Raw genomic sequence first — 26,069 nt, 5'->3', positions numbered from 1 at the left:
CTAAGCACACATTATCTTTCTCCTGTCAATCTCATAACACATAAAATCAACTAATCAAAGTCTAACTCAAGTAAACCGCAACCTACCTCAACTGCAGAACTGGAACAATGTAAATCACTTCGCTATAGCCTTTCCCTTCCGTAATGCCTCGGAATGCTCAATGTCTAGAAATTAAGATGCTAAATAAGTCACAACACTCTTGTCAACAATATCAATTCAATGAACACCCTTCCACTTTACCCCTTCCACCCTTATTCATTCAAGTTATCTCTTACACGCAATTTATATGGTCAAGCTACCATATTTATGAAACCCTAAGTCTCAATTCACTTAGTTCATGTCTCTTACGGTTCAATTCTTTATTAGAAGTGATAACCCAAGCCTTTAAATGATAATCACACAATAATATTCATAACCTACCAACCATTAGAGGTCTATTAAGTTCTAGGGTTACTAGTCCTCAATTCACCATTGTAGACCCATTAGAATGACGACAATCTTAGAGATGAATGCGTAATGAAGGAAAGAAGGGTTGGGACTTACCTCTCAAGAATATTCTTCCCCTAGCCTTAGAATTTTTCCCTAGGTGCTCCTCGAAAAATGTTTTGGAGTTTTATGAATAAAGAATTCGGACTAAGTGTTTAAAAATCGGGTTTCTGCCATGCACTTGAAGTGGATGTCCGAGTTAAGATATATATCAAGAGTGATACGAAAATAGATCGAGTAATCTGTTTCTTTAGTCAAGAAAAAGCATTTCTAGTTTGCATGGTCCAATCATTGATCGCGAAAATTTCTATTATAAATTGGGTAGGTCGCTAGTATAGTTCCCTAGCCACGATTCCGCTATTTGCTGGAATAATCTAGGAATAAAAGAGGATGAATTTTCCCGATGGTTAGAAATAGAAAGAACAAATGCGATTTTCAATACTTTGCTTATGTAAAACTACAAAGTACCAAGAATTCTAAATAGATTAGATTAATATCAATGGATCCTTTATCAGCCATTCATTGAATGATAAATAACTACAAGTGATGGAGACAGACGGCCCACTTGCACTATGGTGAGCACGGACCCGCCATGGCGCAAGCGCTACAGCAATTCGGTGTCCGCCATAGCAGACACCCTCATTTTACGCTAAGTCCGTGGTGACGAGAAATCCGACACTACAGTGACCCCGCCGCAGCAGTACTCCATCCGCTGCAGCGGTGCCACTGAACCAGTGGGCTCGTTAATTCCACCAGTTTTGTACTCTACAATCCCAAATTGATCTGAGGCCTCATAAACACAAACAAAATATGCACATCAATGTAAAAACACCACACAGACTTACCCGTAGCCTCAGAATCTCCAACGGAGGTCTAATTTCCTACGTCACCCCCCAATGGACTCAATACAACTAAACAATGATCACAAACAAGCCAAGTTTTTAGTTCTTAGACTTCTACATTTGAGTTTCTATTAGCTTGTTCTACCCTTGGATAGGCTCTATTCTGAGGGTGATCCTAAATTTCCCCTAACGATCGGGATGGTCGTTACACTCAACATGTTAGTTCCCTAAAATACACTTATCACTAGTTGTCGATCATGAACCTCATGGAATTGTCCTCATACCACTTAGTCCATTTCTGTGGACTTCTCATCTGAATATGCAAGACAATGATGCCACAATCTAAATAGACTCAAGTAATCCCAAGATGTACCTCATTCTTGCCTACTCTTGATCAACTATACCTTTTATCTACTCATCAATTTCCTAATTGCTAATCAATTCACGATCATGTATACCATAACCAATCCTCGAATCCACTGAATCGAACACCACATAATTATAAGTCTCACACACTAGCTGAATCACACCTGGAGATAATAGTAGGCCATATACTATATTCATTGTAATTTTCCCTTAACTCACTCAACTCATAACTGAAAACTCTCTAAATCAAGCGAATCACATAAACAGTCTTACTAATATCCTCATGTATCTTCACCGGAGTGTCCACGCCCAAATTACTTAACCCAATTTCAGAATTTTATACCGAACTTAACTCAGTTAACCCCTTATTGATCTACCATTTCAAGTACCCATGTTTAAGAATCCCTAACTAAAAAATCCTTAACATTACTAGCCCTCAAAGAATCACCTCTTACCTCAATTATCAAATCTGAACACCTCTAGCCACTCTCACACCAATCCTTTTTATTCAATCACATAAGCCGAGTAATAACACTAGTAGTAGCCGGATCAAGTCAAATTTACACAATGAATACAAGGTTCCCAACCTTAGCCCACCACTGACCTCTGTTAGTCTATGACATAACCGAACATACAACTTGTTATACCCCGTATATTTATACGTCAAATTATTCGCAAGCAAATCGAGTCAAGTTAAAGGCAGAATTATTTTCGGACAAAAAGTAGAAACCTTTAATTTTCAATTTTAATTAAAACATAAATTGGTTATAAATTTTATTTAGTATAGAAATATTATTGGAGATTGGGGATTAATTATTTGTGATTAGATTATTAAGCAAGAATTAGTGATTAATTAAGATTAATTAATAAAGTGGGTCCCACCCGATTTAAAAAAAAAAAAAAAGATGACTCATAGGGGGGGGGGGGGGGACACGTGTAGGGCTTGGAAGAATCACATATATATCAAGCTAATGACTAGTTAGGATTCATTTCATTTTCTTTTGCAAAACTTAAGCTTAGACAAAAAAAAAAATGATAGAGCAATATTTCCATGGCTGCTCACGGCCAGCCATGGATGGGGAGAAAAAAAAAATTGTTGTTTGTTGATTTTTTTGATCAAATTTCAAGTGATGTGCAAGTTCAAGGAGGTGATAGCGACATTGGATATTGAATCGAGGAAGAAGAAATTGCGAAATTGGAGCAATTAAGAGTAGAAATTCCTCCGAGAAAACTAAGGTGAGATTTTCTTGTTTTATGGTGTAATTGTGTTAATAGTATTGTAATGGAGTTATTAAAATTGGATTGGACGAAATTGGAAGTAAGCAAATGCATAAAATTGATGTTGTAGGAATTGTGGGTTGAAATGGGTTTAGAGAAGTTGTTGGGTTGTTAGAATTGTTATGGGCTGAATTGTGAGAATTTCGTATGTATATCTCTGTTGTTGGTATTTCTGTGTTAACAGGAGAATAATTGGAAATTCGGGTTAGGCGAATATATAGGGGAAATGCTGCCCGATTTTCGTTAAGCCCTTAACTAATGGAAAACCCTAAAACAAGAATGTACAAGTTAAAGAACAAGTTCTATAAAGCGATGGACTACGGATTTATGAACTTGAAAGAATAGTTACTGACGATAATGTTACCTTTATGTTAAATAGGCTAAAAAGAGCGACAAAGCGAATAGTTTTGTGATTAGTCGTCAACAGGTATGTAAAGCCTATCCCTTCTTTCTTTTGGCATGTCTTAGATGTAAGTAAGATACGATATGAGCTTTGGGGTAACTCTATTCATAAGTTCCGAGCATGTTTATGATTCTTATTCACTTCTTGATATTAGAATTCTTAATATAGTCGAGCTATTGTCCTCGAGTCTTTTGTACGATTGGATCATAAATAATGCATAAAGATTCCTATTATTAAAGGATTCTATAATGAATAATGTCCATAACTTTTATATTCAAAAGATTCGGATTAACTTAATACATGTCTATTATCCACCCGAGGCCATATTTTGATATAGTTCATAATGATATTCAAAAGTGCGGAAACATGACTATCGTCCTAATACTCGAGCGTTGATTAGTCTACTTATCTATTGAGTCTCAAAAGATGATTTATATGCATATGATTACTCATTAATCTACTTGCATCCTCACAGTTTTGTGCATTATCGTTATTACATATTTCACCGAGTCCCTCACTAGAGGGCCGGGTACGATATATATATATATATTATGGTGTTATGCTGTGTTATGGAGTTATGCTGTGTTATGGAGTATACTGTGATACGGAGTTATCTTTGTGATACGAGCTTTATGCGGTGATACGGAGTTATGCGTGTTCGGAGTATCTTTGTGTTATGGCGCCAAAGACGGGGTGGCGACCATGTTCACCGAGTCCTATAATGGGTCGGATATGATATATGATATTGACATGTATGATTTGTGTTTCAAAAGTAAGCATTTTGGTATTACGTTATTGTACTCATTTTCTGTACCTCTTATTTCGGTTATGATCCTGTTTACTGTATTTTATGCTTTACATGCGCAAAGACATTTTCCGTACTGACCCCCTTTTTCGAGGGGCTGCGTTCCATGCCCACAGGTACAAATGCTCGATTTGATGATCCTTCCGCTTAGGACTTCCACTCAGCTGTCTTGGAGTGCTCTGTTGTTCCGGAGCCTAGACTTTTGGCACAGATCTGCTGATATATGTATATGTTTACTCAGGGGTACGGCGGGGCCCTGTCCTGTCATATGTTACTGTTGATACTCTTAGAGGTCTGTAGACATATATATGGGTTGTATATAGTTGCCGTACAGTGTTGTATATATGACTTATGTTTAGGGATGTTCCCATACGTAATGGCAGCCTTGTCGGCTTGCGTATGTATATATAACACGGGATATTGTATGTAGTGGCGCCCTTGTCGGCTTGCGTGTATATAGTTGGGGCGTTCTCACATGTTATGATAACGCCTTGCCGGCTTATGTACGATGTTATTCGTTGAGAGTTGTAACTCCTCGAAGACGAGGGGTCTTTGTGATATATATATATATATATATATATATATATATATATATATATATATATATATATATATGCGTGTGTGTGTGTGTGTGTGTGTGTGACAGTTTTGAGACGACGTCTTGTCTTTTTGTATATAAGTTCTTATCATGCTAGTTGTGGACTGATTATAGCTAGCAGGTGTGTATACGAGTGTCCAGCTCGGGCACTAGTCATGGCCTACGGGGTTGGGTCGTTACAAAAGTGGTATCGGAGCGAAATTCCTCGGGGTGTGTACAGACCGTGTCTAGTAGAGTCTTGTTTATCGGTGTGTTGTGCACCACATCTATAAACAGGAGGCTACAGGGCATTTAGGATGGTACCTTTCCTTCATATCTAGGGTCGTGTGATAGAGCCAAGCCATAGGAAATGAGATTCCTTATACTAACCTTTGATTTCAGCAGAAGAACGACATCGATAGAAGAAAGCGACTGATGATATTGGAAGTTACAAGGCACGCAGGTAAGTAACGGTATGAAAGATACATGTTAGATAAGGCAAAGATATTGGAGTATGATCGAAATGTAAAGTTGAAGGATGAAAGAGAAGGTAGATAGGAAGGTATAACGGAGACTCGTTAAAGGATCGGGTACGCCGAGGTGCGATATGTGAGGTAAGTCCTGACACCTTTATACTTTTACTACAAATTGGGAGCCCTGTGTGGCTATGATACGGTATGATATATGCGTATATATGTTGGCCCTGTGAGGTATTGTTGGTATTTTCTGCGTACGAGTTCTGGGATAGTAATAAGTACAGAGGAAACTCTGCCCAAATTTTCCTAGAAATAGGAAAAAGGAAGAGAATGAGATATAAGTTCATAATATGTTTTGACGGTTGATACTGACAAGGTAAATCTATTATGTTGGACTAAAACTTTAAGAAATACCCCCACGTCATCCATAAGAGGCATCATTCTTGTTTGGGAGACCTTGTTTTGAAGAAGCGTATATGAGCAGTGAATTCGCAATTCATTTGAACGGACCATAATACGTTCCAACCACATTTTGCCTTAGAAAAAGCTCATGTTATAGGCCAAAAACGTCTAGCAATTAAGTTTCACTTTATTGGAAGAGAACAAGGCGTACAACAAGTAGTTTGTGAACTAAATGGTTCGCTCACGACCCAAGGGCAAATATGGAGGTAAACTATGTGAATCAAGCACTAAGAAGTCCTGTGGTGCTTGTCGGATTCTAATTTTCTTCTCTGGTGGTTGGAGAATGCTTCAGGTGACATTTTATTAGTTATTAATCAACTAATTGGAGATGGAATTTGTGGAAGGAAAGCTCAAACTTGTGGGCTGTCTAGGATCATGTATTTCATATGCTGTTGATGGAATGCTAGGATAATTCGGAAGGGCTTGTGATACTAAGGGATGTTTTAGAAAAGGTGGCGAATCTTGACAAACATTTTATTGAGGTATCAAGTGAACCGATAAGTAGGGATAAATTATGACGAGTTTACAGTTAAAAAGAGTAATAGTATGATTGAGATAAAAACACGGAGGAGGAAGAATTATGACAAATTATGAAGGTATTGATAAGATAGCTTGTGAGATATTAAGGATAAGATCGACCAGAAAGGGTGAAGGGTTAAGTACGCCTATTCCATAGAGTGAAATTAAAACCATAGTAAGAATCGTGAATCCTTAAGATTAAGAAGTGTTACGTTATAGGATGGGTTACAAACAGGATATAATGCGAATACTATAAGGATTGCTATAGAATGAGTAAAGCCTAACAAGGGAGTAACTAGAAAATGCGATGTGATTGGTGTGAAACGAAAAAGCAAATGTAGAGCGAATAAGAAGGACTTACAGAGTTCTACAGGGAAGGTTCAGTATAGAGATCAAGTGGTAACGAAAGTGAAAGCGAGCACGGGAAGAGAAGGAGTTAATAGAAAGAGGAAGATAAGAAGAAAACGAGTGGGATTACAAATAGCAATGTGTTATGACTTGTATAGCTAAGAAAACGAGTAATATAAGCGACAGAATTATGAAAGACCAACCTAAAGGAAGATGAGCAACAAGACAGAATGAATGCCAGAAATGACTGGGATGATAAGAACAAATAGAGATAAACATAATACATTTTGAAAAGGAGAAAGGGGTTTGTACGGGGCGAAGTGTTTTCGAAGGATATAGAAGTGACATGAGATTCCTCGTGCACAAAATAAAAGATGGACATAGACCGGAGAAATGAAAGGAATACTAAAGGAAGCACTCAAGACAGACATAAAGGAAAATATATCGCTACAAACTTAAGGCGTAGTACGACAAAAAGGTGATAAGACAAGACCACTATTAAAACGAATTTGATATGATTTTGAGTAAGTTAGAAGTTAGCATTGGATATACAACAAGGGAGAAAGAGTATGAGGCATACAAGAGTACTGCGTATATGTGACCTCACCTCGAAAATAGTGAAATCCTTTAACGACAAGGATTGTGGATTTGTGAAACAACTGATGTATTGTGAGTTTAGTAGAGGAAGCAGATGATATCCGTTGGGATAAAGATAGTGTTATAAGAAAGCTTGGGACACTTATCATCAGAATATAAGTGCTACCAAATGGAGAATTTGAAACGACTATAAGCACTAGCTAATTACTGATCGGAACAAATGGAATGTGGCTTCGGATAAATTGCTACATCAATTACATTACTCGAGTATCAACTATCATATAAGATTTTGTACTATATATTGAGAGTTCTCACCGCCTCGTAATTGTGTTAGGGTTTCATCCATGGGTAATCTAGGTTATAAATGATGAAGAAAAAGCATGGATATGGTGCAATATACCAAATGTATTGGAAAAAGAATCATAGGAATTTGAAAATTGGAAATGGAGGCATAGAGCGGAATATAAATAGATAATGATATAAGTACAACCCCAAAGGGGAGAAGTGGGAGAAAGCAAAGTAAGTACCGATGGAAACAATTGACATTATGATATACCCAATATGGATACTCAAACCTCCAGTGAAATCTCATGCTGAAATGAGAGCCAGCGATAGATGAACAGTAGTCAAGATAGTATTTGAGGCAGTGCTGAGAATTATTGGTAAAAAGCTTGGATAATATAACATCAGTAGGTGGATGCTTATAAAAAGGAAGAATACTACAAGAGAATGGTAACGAGTAACTTAAAAGATATTATAAAGGATAGCAAGACTATACTGGATTAGAAGTTAAGGTGTTGGCAACGGAGTTGTTGACTAATGACATGGTGACACATAAGTAGTAAAGGAAGGGAAAGGGGCACGACAGATTAAACAACAAGTGAGTTTTAGTATAATAAGATATGTACAGCAGAATAAACCAGGAGAAGGAAAGACTATGACTAAGATTAGAAACACTTTATACAAGTGGTACAAGAATAGTTATGCACCCTACGAATACTTGTATACTAAGAACGAGGCCAAGTGAGTACTTGATAAGAAGAGTAAGAATTCAGTAACAACAATGTGGTTGCGATATTTCGGATACATCAGAGAAAGGTATAAAGTGGTTTGAGACAAAACTATAATTAGTCCTGAGGGCAAAAGCCATAGTTGAGCCTTGATAACAATTGAAAGATATAAGAGAAGAATATAGGGTCTGCATGAAGACTAGCGACGCAACGCTAAGGTATTTTTGGGCTGATTTGAGCACCTACACATGCTCACGTAAAGATTGCAATAGGATGTGTGATAGGAGAACTAAGAGCAAATTTGAGTAAAGGGGCGATAGAAGGGTTTGAGTCAAAAATAGAGAAACGACACGAGATAATATGCCCAAGGTATTGCCAGTTAGGGTAAAGAAAATTACGAAATGATTTAACCGAGACAATCAGAACAAGCGGGTTACTAGTTACTGGATGACAGTAAAATTATAATATGAGGGGACCCTAGTGCTATTCGATAGCCAACCCTAAAGGTCGAGATCAAGAAATAAAAGCAAATGATAGATAAAGACCTTTAAAAGAAAATCAGAAAGTAACAAATGATGCTGAGGATTCCAGAATACGGACTATAACAACAGAGTAAAGCAAGGATATTGGAGTACAAAAATGTTACCCTATGGGAAGTTTCGTTTTACTCGTAGAACCTGCGAAGGGTCCACAGGTTACCAGAGGCATGCGATACTCCAGGGATACTAAAGTCTAATGAACTGGCAAAGGACGTCTGCACGTTGTTAAAATCATATTTAAAGATTGAGAGGTGCGATAAACGAAACGATACCTTAAAGAAATAACTATAGGAGGAGAAGGAGTCAAGTTAAGACTAAGCGCACAGGGAAGAAAGTAAGATGTCAACGGAAGAGCTCACGGAACAACCGACAAATTCGGATTGCGAAGTAAGAGAAGAGTGAAGGCAATGACGTGGAATTATTATCTCGGGAAGCAACAGAAAGAGGAGATAATACAGGAATGACTATGTAGAGGCCTGGAATGCGTTATAATGAATTATAGCGAACCGATAAACGGAAGAGGTATGTGAAGGGCATAATTAACTAAGAGAACACTTGAGAAAGTATTGGGAATTCAGGATCAGTTTAACATTCGAGGATGAATGTTCTAAAGGGGGGAAGGATGTTATACCCGGTATATTTATACGTCGAATTATTCGCAAGCAAATCGAGTCAAGTTAAAGACAGAATTATTTTCGGACAAAAAGTAGAAACCTTTAATTTTCAATTTTAATTAAAACATAAATTGTTTATAAATTTTATTTAGTATAGAAATATTATTGGAGATTGGGGATTAATTATTTGTGATTAGATTATTGGGGATTAATTATTTGTGATTAGATTATTAAGCAAGAATTAGTGATTAATTAAAATTAATTAAGATTAAATAATAAAGTGGGCCCCACCCGATTTAAAAAAAATTACTCATAAGGGGGGGGGGGCACGTGTAGGGCTTGGAAGACTCACATATATATCAAGCTAATGACTAGTTAGGATTCATTTCATTTTCTTTTGCAAAACTTAAGCTTAGAAAAAGAAAAAGAAAATGATAGAGCAATATTTCCATTGCTGCTCACGGCCAGCCATGGATGGGAAGAAAAAAAATTGTTGTTTGTTGATTATTTTGATCAAATTTCAAGTGATGTGGAAGTTCAAGGAGGTGATAGCAACATTGGATATTGAATTGAGGAAGAAGAAATTGCGAAATTAGAGCAATTAAGAGTAGAAATTTCTCCGAGAAAATTAAGGTGAGATTTTCTTGTTTTATGGTGTAATTGTGTTAATAGTATTGTAATGGAGTTATTAAAATTGGATTGGACGAAATTGGAAGTAAGCAAATGCATAAAATTGATGTTGTAGAAATTGTGGGTTGAAATGGGTTTAGAGAAGTTGTTGGGTTGTTAGAATTGTTATTGGCTGAATTGTGAGAATTTCGTATGTATATCTCTGTTGTTGGTATTTCTGTGTTAACAGGAGAATAATTGGAAATTCGGGTTAGGCAAATATATAGGGGAAATGCTGCTCGATTTTCGTTAAGCCCTTAACTAATGGAAAACCCTAAAACAAGGATGTATAAGTTAAAGAACAAGTTCTATAAAGCGATGGACTACGGATTTACGAACTAGAAAGTATAGTTACTGACGATAACGTTACCTTTATGTTAAATAGGCTAAAAAGAGCGACAAAGCGAATGGTTTTGCGATTAGTCGTCAACAGGTATGTAAAGCCTATCCCTTCTTTCTTTTGGCATGTCTTAGATGTAAGTAAGATACGATATGAGCTTTTGGGTAACTCTACTCATAAGTTCCGAGCATGTTTATGATTCTTATTCACTTCTTGATATTAGAATTTTTAATATAGTCGAGCTATTGTCCTCGAGTCTTTTGTATGACTGGATCGTAAATGATGCATAAAGATTCCTATTCTTAAAGGATTCTATAATGAATAATGTCCATAACTTTTATAAACTTACTCGGATTAACTTAATACATGTCTATTATCCCTGAGCCCATATTTTGATATAGTTCATAAAGATATTCAAAGAGTACTGAACATGACTATCATCCTAATACTCGAGCGTTGATTAGTCTACTTATCTATTGAGTTTCAAAAGATGATTTATATGCATATGATTACTCACTACCCGCCTTGTGCATTCCGTTATTACATATTTCACCGAGTCCCTCACTGAGGCCGGTACGTATATATATATTATGGTGTTATCGTCGTGTTACGGTGTTATCTTTGTGTTATGGAGTTATCTTGTGTTATGGAGTATGTCGTGATACGGAGTTATCGTCGTGTTCTCGAGGTATGTCGTGTGTTATGGCGCCAAAGACGGGGTGGCGACCATGTTCACCGAGTCCTATAATGGGCCGGATATGATATATGATATTGACATGTATGATTTGTGTTTCAAAAGTAAGCATTTTGGTATTCTGGTTATTGTACTCGTTTTCTGTACCTGTTATTTCGGTTATGATCATGTTTACTATATTTCATGCTTTACTTGCTCAGTACATATTCCCTACCCGCTTTTCGGGGGGGCTCGTTCCCATGCCGCGTGTACAGTTGCTCGATTTGATGATCCTTCCCGCGCGGACTTCCACCTCACCGTTTCTTGGAGTGCTCCGTTGTTCGAGCCTAGACTTTGGCACGGACCGCTCGATATATGTATATGTTTACTCGAGGGCACGGCGGGGCCCCGTCCGTCATATGTTACTTTTGGATACTCTTAGAGGTCCGTAGACATATGTGTGGGTTGTATATAGTTGTCGTACAGTTGTGTATATATGACTTATGTTTTAGGATGTTCCCATACGTAGTGGCAGCCTTGTCGGCTTGCGTATGTATATATGCTTCGGGATACAGTATGTAGTGGCGGCCTTGTCGGCTTAGTGTATATAGTTGGGGCGTTCCCACATTAGATAGCTTTTGACTTATGTACGATGTTATCCGTTGAGAGTTGTAACTCACTCAGAGACAAAGCGTATATATATATATATATATATATATATATATATATGTGTGTGTGTGTGTGTGTGTGTGTGTGTGTGTGACAGTTTTGAGACGACGTCTTGTCTTTTTGTATATAAGTTCTTATCATGCTAGTTGTGGACTGATTATAGCTGACAGTGTGTATATGAGTGTCCGACTGGCACTAGTCATGGCTTGCGGGGGTTGGGTCGTGACACAACTCATCCATAAACTCTCAAGCCAACTCTACACTGTCCAATCAAAACCAAGCTCTCATATCACTAACTCTTGCTGCAACGATTTCCTTTCTTCCCTTAACCTTGAAGGCACTAATAAAACTCATCAGTCACACCCCTTACTGTACGTCATGATATAATATTACTGCAATCCAAACACGACTCAAGTACCGACATAACCTCACCTCAAGTCTTATGAACTTTAATCCCCTTAACCCGATAGAGAGATGCCTCACCGCAATCCTTCAGTTCCCATATTTCATTTCAAATCTCTTTATCACTATCAACCAACAAACACTCAAATCCACTCGATCCTCTAAACTAATCATCCATCTAAGCCAAACGAACCACAAAACAATATCCATATTTCTCCTCAAATCTAAGTGAAATAATTAGTAACTCCTCAAGTCATTAACTCATAACATTAGCCCATAATTGAAGTCATTTCTATTAGTCGATTACTAGTTCCTTAGAATTCTAAAACCCAATCAAATTTAATGATCAATCATGTGCCCATAGCATTCACTTAATAACCGAGTAGTCCTTTAACATCAACAAGCCTATACCAAGAATGACCTTTAGTACCATATCCCCGAGATATCACGTGAACCTGCAAGTATGACTGTTACTAAACCATGCCTAATTCTTCCACAAGATTCAATACTCCATAATAACCATAGCTTAGACAACCACTTCCATCAGTACCATTTTGTCATGCTGAACCCCCTTACCTTTCACAACCAAACACGACTTTCACCCTCGTATCAATTGGAACCTTATCCTGACAACCATGTCAGATACCAATTTCTCTTCCCAATCTTACGAAAAGTACTCATGTCCAAGATATTCTATGAGGTCTCATTTCGCTACACTATCTCCAAAAAAGTCTTTCTTCATGTCCTTATTGTCACCTTGTTTTCTTTATTACATGTGATCAAAATACGTTTACCCAAATTTGATGGTCATCACAAAACATACACTTGTCCTCACATACCGAAGTCTAATACTCTATCGTTGCTGAATCGTTGACTCGTCATTGGTCACCAATGTCATGCACACCATCATAAAGCCTTGACGAAGCTGAAGTCAAATCGATTATATCATCGAGCAACCCACTATTGTTAAGCCATCAATGCACTTTGTCACTTCTGAGCAACCCAATGCTGCAACACAGAGATCATGTAACCCTCTAAATTATCTTTCCCATTTTGTCATGAACTCCCATAATAAACGATTCTAATCGCGACTCTGAACAACAATTGAGTCTAATCGTGACTCCACACAATAGAATCTTCAGGCCATAACTAGAGAGTGAACTGGATTACGCGTCCGAATCAAGATAACACATCTCGTACCATTCCACAACACGACATACATCGACCACTCGCATAAGAATTCGAGGACGAGTTTTCATCCTCCGTGGGTGATTGAGATAAGAAAGTTTAGATAAAAACTGGAATCGACTAGATACCAATTTGAATGAACTTGCACGAGAGGATGAAAGAATTGGAAGTTTCCTAAATGTCCTTTAGCCTCTCGCAGATAAGTACAGAGCTCATCGTATCGATCCACGAGACTCTACTAGACACGCTCTTGTACTATAGACCAGGTAACCTAGGGCTCTGATACCAACTTATCACGACCCAATTCACTAAGTCATAAGGGCACCTACCTTTTCCACCTCAGTAGGCGAACCTTTAACCCAATATTTAATAAACGCATAAATAGATAATGAATAAGCACAAGAAAATAGAATTATGGAAGTCTAACGATAACAATATAAGGAAGTAGAAACAAAATAAATACACCCAGTATCTGGTCTGGTCATACAAGAGAATCTAACGAAATACTACAAGTCTGAATAATAATAATAATACATTAATGGTCTCAAAACATGTGTCTTAGTCTCAAAACATGTGTCTTAGAATGAAAATAAAGACATAGTAGATAGAAGAGTCTTCGGGCAGCGAACGTCCCCCTGCTCACCGTGAAAGACTTGAATTAGCAAATCCTTGAATAGTCGGCCATGAGGAGTAGAAGTCGATCCCTCCTGGTACTCTACATTCATAAAATAATGCAGCAAGTGTAAGTCATTACAAACGACAAGTACAGGTAGGTATCATAGGCCGACTAAGACTAACTAATTTATATAAAGACAACAAAGCAAGATAAACCCATAGACCAACAAGTAAAAGTCAAAAATAATCCATATCCACGGTACAAGTCATCACCTATGTTATAGCATCTAAACCAAAATGTGCCAAGTCGCAGTATAGCAATCTGAATTAGTACATCAAAATAGTATCACAACAATCTATAGAAACCAAGATACAATGCACTGCAATAATTTATGTATGATGAATTCAATGCAAATGTGGCTTTGTACAACATGTCTAGGACGAAATAACCCCACGTCTCAGCGATTATGACCCATAAGGGACCAGCTAGGTGCATGTACCACTAGCTCCAGAATATGACCTCGGATCATGAGCACACTCTCATGATCCCGACAAAGACCTCGGGAATCAGACACCCCATCGTTCCCTACAAGAAACCACAAGCAACGAACACTGATCTCTCTTTTATGCACTCCGGTAGAAACCTCAAAGGCAACACTCCCTCACATATCATCATCAGTACCAGAACCATGCATATGTCAGTGTATCATAGAAATGCATATGAATAGTATGAAATGTGACATCAACAACCAATTCTATCCAAAACAGTACCATACATAGGACCCAAGTAGTATCAATAATAGGGCTACACAATCAGCAACAATGGAATCACAATTCTTAACAGTACCTCTCAGGCAGACAAGTAATATCAATGATAAGGCTATATAATACGCCACAACAGATCACAACTCTCAGCAGTACCTCTCAGGCACAAAGTCACAGCGGATCTCAACTCTTAGCAGTATCTCCCAGGGTACACAAGTAATGTCAACGATAAGGCTACACAATAAGCCATAATGAATCACTAATCTTATCTCTATATCAATCAAGTAAAGTATCGCGATATCATAGCCATGATGTATCATTATTCGCAAATACCACGGTATCAATATGTCAACAATGCAAAAAAGTAATTGATCATATAAGTCCGCAACACAACAGGGTGGCTAGCCCCCAAATCAAACTACTAGGCCCAACCAAAGACAATATCCAGCCCAACTTCATACCCAAAGGTATACATGCATTCTCCGACAATATCAACTAAACATACATTTTGCTAATCGAAGTCTCACCATATGGTAAATCATAACCTACCTGGAAGGCTGAACAGCAAGTCTCCAACAATCACACCTTCGTGTTCCCTTTTTCTTCGCGCCTCGAGATAATGAAAGTCTAAAATATTCGAATCGTGAAATTAGAATCAAGAAGAACATCATTCAAACCTTACATCTATTCAAGACACAAATTCCTAACCTATGGAATGGAGTTTATGAACTAGAAAGGTGGAATTAGGAATCTAAAGGTCTCAACATAAAATTAAGGCTCTAGGTGATTAATCTCCATCAATATCAAGCTAGAAGAACCAACAATTTGCTCAAATTCGGATTCTAGGCAAAACCCCCCAAATTTAGGTATAAACCCTAACTCCAAATCTATAATTTAGCCACTAATTAGGAAGGAATCATGCAATTATAGATTCTAATCATCAATTCCATGTTTAAGCAAGCTAGCCTAACCAATAAATAAATATTACAAAGCCCAATAGAAGAACTCATTGAACCCTCTTTTAATTCTTGAACTCTTAGTGAACTAGCATGATAATGGAATCCTAAGGTGATTATGGAAAATGGAATAGCAAAGAAGATAGAAAGACTTACCATAAAGATTTTCCCCCCTAGAATCACCTTGAAATGCTCCCATAAGCGCTATTTTCGGAGTGAGTAATGAATAAAAGACTTACGGCTTTTAAATAAAAAATATGGTCTGTCAACCGCTATAGCGGTCAAACCACCGCTATAGCATAGCGCTACCCTACCGCTATAGCAATCACCAAACACTAGAAATTTCTAGTGTCTTCCAAACTTGAAATCAACACCCGGAACCATCCCGGAATCTCCTGGACACATTCCAAATATGCAGGTACATATAAATATGCTCTACGACCGCACTCGTGGCCTTAAAATTCCCATCAGAGGTCTCGTTAACCAAGTCAACCCCCGATACCTCAAAAATCAACTTCCTAACTCAAGTCCCAAAATAGGCCCGAGTGCATTGGGAATCGAACCGAATATATGAAAAGTTCTAAAAGACCCTCCGAACCTCTCAGAATCGACAGATTCTCAAAAAAGGACGTTTTACCCAAAAGTCAACTATGAGTCAAATTGTTTTCACTTAAAAGCTAAATTTTCCCAAAACTTACCCAAATCAAGTTCGATGACCTCGGGAAATGTGCCAACTATCCTCGTAGGTAAAATATGAGCTAGTAACACTCGAAAAGGGATAAAAAGGGTCGGAAATGCAATAACGGCCAAACAGGTCATTACAATCCCCATTGCAAACCATTATACTCACTGAAAAACTGCCCCCGGTACGATATCATTAGGTCTACTCACATCAAACCCCAAGCTAAACTGAAACTTATCAAATCCACGAAAGTGAATTACTTGGAACTCGTAAGTTCTTTGTAATTTCGAACGCAATTTGTTAAGTTATAATCAAACCACACTGACCCAAAGGAATGCACTATTCCTGAATTTTATCAATAACCACTCGAATTGATCCCAAATTCCAAGACTAATCACGGTCTTACCACGCAAAATAAATCATGTCTATCACTCTCGATTCCAAAAGCTGAATCATATCCAAGCTGTCATATGAGTACCGAGGAGCTAAACCTTGTGAATGCAACTTAAGTATCTCAGTTCCCCAACACACACCTCTAATACAACCCAAACCTTTAGACGCTAAGAACCTACTTTCTCACATAACAACCCTTTAATCATCAAACTTCCCATTGTAATACCTCGATAACCCATAACATTTCTGAAAGCATCAATCTCGCAACCTCTTGCGCCAACTAGCATAATAACCTCCAAGTCCTTAATATCCAAAATTATCCTTCCAAGGTATACCCTCAAAATTACTCGCAACATAAACACTTACCATGAATATTGCTTCGTATGGAGATTACAATGTTAACCCTCACACAAAAAGAACTTCCACAAATCCCTTCTGTTAAAACCACACTAGCTCTTCTCACTAGTAACTGATTGCAAGACCTCACGGAACTTCTCTTATTACTAATCCATTTCTGTAGACTTACTTCCTCAAGATTATGCAACAATCCCACGCTCATCTAATTTATGCCAGACAATGATACTATAACCCAAGTAGTCCCAAAAATGTAACTCATTCTTGCCAACTCTCGACCAACTATATCCTACATTGACTTGTCAATTTATCGATTTCAAATCAAATCACGATCATAGGCACCGTAATAAATTCTCGAATCCACTCAATTGAATACCGCATAATAATAATTCTTGCAAGCTAGCCGTATCAATCATGGGGATAGAATGAAACCACATACTCCGCACATTAGAGTTCCCTTAACGTATCAAATTCTAAAATTAAATACTCTCTAAACGCAACGAATCTCATCCTTTGTCCTACAATTGTACCCACGTATCACTAACAAGGTTCCTTTTTGTTACACCCCGTATCTTCGAAGAAGCGCTTATCAAATTTGAAACATAAGTACGTTGAGTTATGGTCAAGTAAAACCACTTTGAAATATAAGGAGCAAGCAATATTAAGTATATTTAATGAGTGAAGGATGTATATAAGGTGGACCGAAAGGTTTTATAAGGAGATGAGTGGAAGAAATGGAGTAGTACAACTTTGGAGAAAGGATGGGTAATGTTTTGTGTGAAAATTTTGGGCCAACTTGAGGGACGAATATCTCTTAGCATATGACATTTTTTGAAGTGAAACAAAAGCCTAAAATGAAGTTCGTCGAGTCTAGTTTCGAATGCAATAAACTGCTTGTCGATAGGACATTGGAGCAGAGAATTATGGACGTTACAAGTTCAGCTGACAAAGCAGAAAAACGTGCTACAGTACTGCTACAGTATGACTTGCTACATCAGGGCTACAGTAAATTGCTACAGTAACCCGATTCGAATTTGACCCCTATATAAATGGTAATAACCCCTTTTTTTCATCAGATTTGCCTAGAAAATTCAGAAAATTAGAAGAGAGAAAGTGAGGAAATCAAAAAGTGAGCAATTTTTAAGTAGTGGTTTAGGTCCGGGTAACGAATGGTTGTGATTCTAGTATTGTTTTGCGGTGGATTTTAGCGTGGATATTGAGGATATTGCTGTCTTAACAAGAAATAAGATATGAATCTTTCTCTTTTGGCATTATTTAGTGCTTATTTACGGAGATAAAGCCGTTAAATAATGGTGTAGCGAATTTGTGAAGGGAGAAATGGGATAAACACCGTGTGAGGTGTTTTATGGAATACTTTGATGTTACCAATTATGTTATTGTTATTGGTATTGATGTTGTTGTTGTTGGTTGCTGAATTACGATTTTGGGCTAGGCATATAAACAGAGGAGATGCTGCTGAAATTTCGGCAGATTCTAGAAAGATTTATTTAAAGGCTTAGGATAAGTATATAACAATGGGTCTAATTATAGTATGAATGGTCTTTCTTATATGTAGACTTGCGGGCTCGGACGGGTAAGCATAGGTAGTTGGAGGCTGAACAGATATGTTAAGGCTCGTCCCTTTTGTTCAAAGGCATGATTCATATGTTATGATTCCATAAATGTTTCCATAACCTCCTTGTTTTCAAAAGCTAGAAGTTCATAATTCTTAAAGCTTCTCATGATGTTAAAGATGAGAATGTTTCTATGATGATTACAGTAATAATGAGGATTTTATGTTTAAAGGTTCTAAGTTTATGATTTCAATTTTATTATGAGAATGTTGAGTTATTTCATGATTTTCTCGATTTCATTCATTGTTGTTGAGCTCACCTTATAAAAATTGTTCCTTCAAGGTGAGATAGAGCGATGATGATTATTCCATAATATAATCAGAGGTTGCCGACCTTACGTCACTCCGATAAAGTCATAGCATTCTTTGGGTTTTCATGCATGCTACTTATGTTATATATGTATATGATATATATATATATATATATCTACATATGGGGTAAGGGGAAAGGTGAGGCGTTATATAGGCATAGCCACCGGACGCGGGATGCCCGGACGTGGGATATATGGGATAAATAGATCGGGTCGTTCGTTCTGCGGTAATATAGATGCAAGATGATGATATGATATATGGATCGGGCTGCACGTTCCGCCGCAATATAAAATATTTATGGATCGGGTTGCACATTCCGCAGCACTATTATTTATTTGTGGATCGGGCTGGACGTTCCGCTGCAATTCTATTTTATGTATACATGTATGTGAAATGTTTTTCAAAGAAAGCTACGCATGCATGGTATCCGCCTTATGAGGCAATTGGATGTACAGGTTATCTCTCTTCTTTATGTTATATTTCATGTCTCTTACCATGATATTATTCATGCCTTACATACTCAGTACACTATTCGTACTGACGTCCCTTCTTGTGAACGCCGCGTTCATGCCCGCAGGATTAGGTAGCCAGCTAGACGATCCAGATTAGTAGGACCTCCCCTCAGCGGCCGTCAGTGCGCTCCATTGATCCGGAGCTGCAGCCCTTTTGGTATGCTATTTGATATGTAGATATATAGGTATTGCAGGGGCCTTGTCCTGTCTTTTCTACAATCTGTATTCCATAGAGGTCTGTAGACAGTAACATGTAGCTGTGATATTATGCCACCTCGTCGGCGCTTGTTTGTTGTACCATATATGTAGCGGCCTAATCGGCTTGTGCTACTACTCTCAGTATTTATGTTTATATGTCTACGTTGGCCGTGAGTTCTCGAGACGGTGTTTCATGTGTTGATTGTTCAGGAGACAGTATAGCTCAGTTATAGATTATGTATGGGCCCAGTTTAATCAGTGAGAGGTAAATGCAAGCATAGGAGTGCTTGGCCAGTAGTGGTCGGGCACTCGTCACGGCTCATCGGTTTGGGTCGTGACAAAAGTGGTATCAGAGCAGTTCGTCCTAGGGATTTTCTACAGACCGTGTCGGGTAGAGTACTGTTTATGGGTGTAAAACCGGCCACACTTATAAACAGGAGGCTGCGGGGCATTTTGGAATCATTGGCCTTTCCTTCCATCTTACATCGTGCGATAGAGCCAGAGTCTAGGAGAGATTGCTTTTGACCCTTTTTTCCTGTAGGTAAGTACAGATTGACGAAAGATGAAGAGATTAGCCTCCGGCAGTGGGGGTGCTAAGAAGGCCCCAGAGTAGATTGAGGACCGCAGGCTCCAAGACCGAGTAGGAGGAGCTTTAGTTATTCTATTGAGACTGATACCTCGGAGGACCCAGTGACGATTCCTCCAGAGTTTTTGACTTCCAAGGAGGAGGATCCCCCAGAGGACAGTTATGACATGGATCCGTTTGAGGATTCATCTGGAAAACTGGAGAAGGAAATTCCCGAGGCCGTACCAGCTACCCCGGTGAGTGTTATGGATTACTCTAGCCCTTTATCCTAGCCGTCGATAAACCAGGAGCTGCACGATTATCCATATCCCTCGGACTCAGATGAGAGAGATGATGAAGGCCAGACGAGCAGATGGTGGGTAGACAATGACGAGGAGCACACTTCACTTTGTAGCCCGCCGGATCAAATTAAAAACTGATCAACTACATGTATATGAGACTTTATTGGAATTTCCTATGTGTGTGTGCACTTGCTGTGGGTTACTATTTAATAGCGACGAGCGAAAATCCTAAAGGGACCGATAAGCAAGTATTTATAAGTAACGGCGATCAAGGTGTTTCGCAACCATTGGGAATTTTGAAATCTAGGATGGAAGTTAGTTATACGCGCAGAGGTGAATATTGAGGATTGAAAAGGCCAAAGTAGTATTTGCGTAGTCGGAAGAGTAAGAGGTCCTTTCTAATTCGGATGCATTACATTAATGTATTGGAATCTATTAGAACTTCAAATTGTTCTAAGTCATGTGAGGAAGGTCATGCGGTAAGGTGGATGCGATCATACCAGCACTAATGCCCGGATTTCATCAGAGCTTTAAGGTTAAGCTTGCTGGGGTGAGAGAAATACTAGGATGGGTGACCCCCAAGGAAGTATATTAAGAGCTCTACAAATTCAGACATAAGCAGCAGATGAGAAATTAAAGTAACCTAAGGGAAATTTGAGTATGCGGAGTGGTTGGAAACCCTAAAAGATCGCGAAGAATAAGGCGGACTAGACCGGCAACGAGAAAGAAGGTGCATCATAGCTCTAGAATTAGGATAAGTTCGAATAGTATTTGGAAATACTTTATAAGAGAGGCATTAGTAAATATATATATATATATATATATATATATATATATATATATGTATGTATATGACATCCCATATGTGGCTGCGCCAACCGATATGTGTGTCCCAGCAACCAACGTTTCTATATACTGAAGGCATTAATCGAACAGGGTAGTGAAGTTCAAGTGACAAAAGTTGATGTTATTTTCACTACAGGTTAGAATTGGAAATTCCTAATGCCATAACTCCAGGAAAAGGAAGAAAGTGAGTATATAGAAAGTAAAAGGATTAGAAAGTCTGAAGTGTAAGGAGTGAGCGAGAGTGAAGTTTCCAAGAGGGACGACGGGCAAGGCAAGGGACTATTTGAATGAGATTTGCAGGTAGGCATGCGAAAGGGATAAAGTGTGGTAGTATGGAAACAAAAGATGAATGCGTAGGGTTAGAGAACAGGCTTTGATAAGTGGGACTAAAGGATAGTAATTACCAATAGGGATGGAAAATAAGAGAAAGAATGATTAGGCCTTGCAATGATGCTAAGAGGCTTCCAGCTCTCAAGAGGTATATAAAGGGATAAATGTGTACTCATATTGACAAGGTTGCCTCGGACTCGAAGGAGTTTTCCTAAAAGATGGTTTAAGAATAGAACGAATTTGCGCGTTTAAAGGAAGATTTCATGGACTTTAGGGTCGAAAGAAGAGAGTATAATGCAAAACCCTCGACTAGCAGAAAGAAAAATAAGTCAAGCTATACGATGAGAGAACTCCGATATTATGAGAGACCAAACGAGTTGGAAGATCGTTAGGGTTGGCGAATGACTACCGGTACTCGGGAGTTATTAATGTGTAAGAGCACCTTTAAAAGGGAGGGGGGGGGGGGAAGAGCAGATCTAATTTTGAAGGGAGGTGTAGCATTGTAAAAAGTCCAAAGAAAGAAAGCTGTTAGCTTAAAGAGGCCAAGACTCGGGACGTAATGGCATATCAAGAATGTGTCAAGAGGGAGCAGAAATGAATTAAAGATAAGCAAACCACAAGCAGGTAGGAAAAAGGAATTACGATGGATCAAGAAATACTTCATGCGGACGTGAGATATGATTTCCAGGCCCGGTATATTCTAAAGAGTAATAAAGAGAGGGAGAAAGCTCTTCAAAATAATTTCACAAAGAATGATGGAAAGGGTGATGAACACAAAGGGCGTTGCAGCCTGGAGCTACCCATTAGTAGGGAGACAAGGAGTGAAAAAAGGAGTACTTGCAAGACGACGAGCAATTATGGCATGATAAATCAAGACTACGATAAAGAAAACAGAAGGAGCGCGGCATACGAGTTGATGCTTGATTATGTACATAAGAACAAAGAGGTAATGGAGTGCATAGATGATTCCAATGCAAGAGTTAAGAGCGAACGGGAAGAAACTGATCAATGTATAGCATAAAGGTACGGCGATCGAATTCTAAGTGGAAGGCAACGAACCAACAGAGGTGTTATGGGTTGTAAACTCCAAAATTCAAGGACGAATGTTTTAAGGGGGGAAGGATGTTACACCCCGTATCTTAGAAAAAACACTTACAAATTTGAAACATAAGTACGTCGAGTTATGGTCAAGTAAACCTACATTAGAATATAAGGATCAAGCAGTATTAAGTATATTTAATAAGTGAAGGATGTATATAAGGTATACCAGAAGGTTCTATAAGGAGATGAGTGGAAGAAAAGGAGTAGTACGACTTTCGAGAAAGGATAGGTAATGTTTTGTGTGAAAATTTTGGACCAACTTGAGGGACGAATATCTCTTAGCATACGAAGTTTCTTGAAGTGAAACAAAAGCCTAAAATGAAGTTCGTTGAGTCTAGTCTCCAACGCAACAAACCGCTTGTCGATAGGACATCGGAGTAGACAATTATGGACGTTACAAGTTCAGTTGACAAAGAAGAAACGCGTGCTACAGTACTGCTACATTAACCGACTTGCTACAGTACGGCTACAGTAAATTACTACAGTGAACCAACACGAATTTGACCCCTATATAAAGGGTAATAACCCCTTTTTTTGATCAGATTTTCCTAGAAAATTCCAGAAATTAGAAGAGAGAAAGTGAGGGAATCAAAAAGTAAGCAATTTTTAAGTAGCGGAGTAGTGGTTTAGGTCCGGGTAACGCATGGTTGTGATTCCAGTATTGTTTTGCGGTGGATTTTAGCGTGGATATTGAGGATATTGCTGTTTTAACAAGAAGTAAGGTATGGATCTTTCTCTTTTAGTATTATTTAACGCTTATTTACGAAGATAAAGCCATTAAATAATGGTGTAGCGAATTTGTGAAGGGAGAAATGGGATAAACACCGTGTGAGGTGTTTTATGGAATACTTTGATGTTACCAATAATGTTATTGATATTGGTATTGATGTTGTTGTTGTTGGTTGCTGAATTACAATTTTGGGCTAGGCATATAAACAGAGGAGATGCTGCCAAAATTTTGGCAGATTCTAGAAAGATTTATTTGAAGGCTTAGGATGAGTATATAACAATGGGCCTAATATAGTATGAATGGTCTTATATGTAGACTTGCAGGCTCGGACGGATAAGCGTAGGTAGTTGGAGGCTGAACAGGTATGTTAAGGATCGTCCCTTTCGTTCAAAGGCATGATTCCTGTATTATGATTCCATAAATGTTTCCATAACCTCCTTGTTTTCAAAACCTAGAAGTTCATGATTCTTAAAGCTTCTCATGATGTTAAAGATGAGAATGCTTCTATGATGATTACAATGATAATGAGGATTTTATGTTTAAAGATTCCAAGTTTATGATTTCAATGTTATTATGAGAATGTTGAGTTATTTCATGATTTTCTCAATTTTATTCATTGTTGTTGATCTCACCTTTTAATAATTGTTCCTTCAAGGTGAGATAGAGCGATGATGATTATTCCATAATATAATCGGAGGTTACCGACCTTACGTCACTCCGATAGAGTCATAGCATTCTTTGGGTTCTCATGCATGCTACTTATGTTATATATGTATATGATATATATATATATATATTTATATGTACATATTGGGTAAAGGGAAAGGTGAGGCGTTATATACGCATAGCCACCTGATCTACTGGATATAGTCCCGGACGCGGGATGCCCGCGGATGCGGGATATATGGGATAAATGGATCGGGCCGTTTTTTCCGTGGCAATATATATGCAAGATGATGATATGATATATGGATCGGGCAGCACGTTCCGCAGCAATATAAAATATTTATGGATCGGGTTGCACGTTCTACAACACTATTATTTATTTGTGGATCGGGTTGCACGTTCCGTAGCAATTCTATTTTATGTGTACATTTATGAGAAATGTTTTTCAAAGATAGCTAAGCATGAATGGTATCCGCCTTATGAGGCAATTTGATGTACATGTTATCTCTCTTCTTTAAGTTATATTTCATGTCTCTTACTATGATATTATTCATGCCTTACATACTCAGTACACTATTCGTGCTGACGTCCCTTCTTGTGGACGCTGCGTTCATGCTCGTAGGATCAGGTAGCCAGCCAGACGATCTAGATCAGTAAGACCTCTCCTCAGCGGCACTCAATGCGCTCCATTGATCCGAAGCTGCAGCCCTTTTGGTATGTTGTTTGATATGTAGATATATGGGTATGGCAGGGGCCTTGTCCTATCTTTTCTACAAATTGTATTCCGTAGAGGTCTGTAGACAGTAATATGTCGCTGTGATGTTATGCCGCCTTGTCGGTGTTTGTTTGTTGTACCGTATATGTAGCGGCCTAATCAGCTTGCGCCACTACTCTCACTATTTATGTTTATACGTATGTGTTGGCCATGAGTTCTCGAGATGGTGTTTCGTGTGTTGATTGTTCAGGAGACAGTATAGCTCAGTTATAGATTGTGTATGGGCCCAGGTTAATCAGTGAGAAGTAAATGCAAGCATAAGAGTGCTTGGCCAGTAGTGGTCGAGCACTCGCCGCGGCTCATCGGTTTGGGTCGTGACACCTTTCTCCAAATCCTTTATGTCGAATTCTGAAACGTTCCTTACAAATTGAATTAATTTAAGCCTCATCGTTTATCTACCACTTCAAACGTTCCCAATTTTCGAACCAAAACACCTTTAACCCTTCAAGAGATTTTCCCAACAACTCAACCGAATAACAATACCAGCAATAGCGAAAAATAGCCAAATCTAACTCAACAGGGACAAGCTCTCAACCTCAAACCAACACTAGATGTAGCACCTGATAACTCCTTGATTACTAGAACTTCAGTCCTGCACGACACTAAAGTCATTCCTTCTAATCAACCACCGACTTCCATTGGCCCATGGCATAACCTCTTCATCAACTTGACACTGAATCCTTAAGTATATCTTACCGTGCATGACCACGACATAACTCTCAATACAACTAACCACAATTCCATGATATCCTTATCATTCCTCTAAGCGCGAAGACCCGATGAACATACCCTTTACCTGAAAGGAACCATAAATCACTTTGTATAAAATGCGTCGAATGCCAACTCAAATTCTTACATCCAAAACGAAACCACTCTCATATCACACGTAACCCTATTATAACAAGAATGTCGGATACCAATTACTCCCTTCTTAGTAGTGGAGCTTAAACTATCCACAAATCAACTTTTCTTCGCCTTAATCCCATAACGCGGAAAGAATTGATATCAAAATACCCTAAGAAATCTCAATTCACTACACTTTTCCCACAAAGTCATCCTTTATGTACTTAC

This window comes from Lycium ferocissimum, chromosome 5, assembly GCF_029784015.1.
Source record: "Lycium ferocissimum isolate CSIRO_LF1 chromosome 5, AGI_CSIRO_Lferr_CH_V1, whole genome shotgun sequence".
In the NCBI taxonomy this organism is placed as follows: domain Eukaryota; kingdom Viridiplantae; phylum Streptophyta; class Magnoliopsida; order Solanales; family Solanaceae; genus Lycium; species Lycium ferocissimum.
The sequence above is the reverse complement of the archived record's forward strand: the minus strand, read 5'-3'. Positions refer to the sequence as shown.